The 1,373-nt window shown below is 43.4% G+C and overlaps 1 pseudogene; it reads left to right on the forward strand.

Moving 5' to 3' along the window:
• The first annotated feature begins 546 nt into the window (after positions 1 to 546).
• LOC139019407 (large ribosomal subunit protein uL11-like) lies at positions 547 to 1,079 on the forward strand (annotated as a pseudogene).
• Positions 1,080 to 1,373: the final 294 nt, after the last annotated feature.

Raw genomic sequence — 1,373 nt, forward strand, 5'->3', positions numbered from 1 at the left:
TTGCCAAGGTAAGGAGCCTAATCAGGATTGGAGCCACATGAAAATCTACTGAGCCTCCACACAGAAGCGGGCCAAGAGGAACAGCAAAGTTTCCCACAGGAATTTATTCTGCATCTATTCCAATCGGTGGCAAAATCCCAAAAGCTCTATGTCATAGAGACCAGTCACTGCATGTTAGCCTAGAAAATGTTCAAGTCAACCATTACCAATTGCCCACTAAGACCACAAAACTTTTAATAGAGTGCCCAGGACATTTAGAATCTTAATGCCAGTTCATGGATAAACACACTGCATAGCCTAACCAAAACGAGCTATACACAGTTATCTTTACAAGTCATAGAATGAGTGTGCTAGTATCAGAAAGAAGGGGGAAGGGTATACCAATGTTTGGAAAGGAAAAAAGAAGGTTTGAATATCACTACGAATTATTGTCTTAAAATAGATATCTGAGGGGGCTTTCTTTAGTTTTCAGTTTGGAGGAAGTTTAGGTGCGACTTTCACTGGTGGTCCCAAATCCAGGTTCATCCAACACCAGCTGCCTCCACCATGCCACTGAAGCTTGACCCCAAAAAGATCAAAGTCATATAACTGAGATGTACCAGTGAGGAAGTTGGTGCTACGTCTGCCCTAGCCCCCAAAATCGGTCCCTGGGCCTGTCTCCAAAAAATGTTGGTGAGGACACTGTCAAAACAACTGGTGGTGATTGGAAGGGTCTGAGGATTCCAGTGAAACTGACCATTCAGAACAGACAGGCTCAGATTGAGGTAGTGCCTTCTACCTCTGCCCTGATTATCAAAGCCGTCAAAGAACTGCCAAGAGACCAGAAAAAGCCAAGAAAACAACAACAACAAACAAAACAAAACAAAAAAACCAACATTAAGCACAGTGGAAATATCACTTTTGATGAGATTGTCAACATTTTCCTACAGAGGTGGCACCGATCTTTAGCTAGAGAACTCTCTGGAACCATAAGAGATCCTGAGACTGCCCAATCTGTGGGCTGCAGTGTTGATGGCCACCTCCCTCATGACATCATAGATGACATCTGCAGTCGTGCAGTGAAATGCCCAGCTAGTTGAGAACTACAAAAAAAGGTATTTCAATTACAGATGATTTGGCAACCGGAAAAAAAAATTGATACTTGTCCCCACAACGACTTCTGATGACATGAAAAGAAAGTTCTAAGGAATTTTCACTTGTGTTTCCCCTCAGCTCCACTGTCTACAGCTCACTCAGTTCGCCCCATCAACCCTGAAAGTCTGCTTCCCACGCAAGCATTACACCGACAGTCTGGCCTTTCCAAACCACTACTGGCCACTTCCACTGAATTAATTGATCATATTAACATTTAAGTTTAGGCCAGTCCTGATCCC

Source organism: Myotis yumanensis, unplaced genomic scaffold (genome assembly GCF_028538775.1).
Source record: "Myotis yumanensis isolate MYYU_CA2020_CCGP unplaced genomic scaffold, mMyoYum1.0.hap1 SCAF_11, whole genome shotgun sequence".
Lineage (NCBI taxonomy): Eukaryota > Metazoa > Chordata > Mammalia > Chiroptera > Vespertilionidae > Myotis > Myotis yumanensis.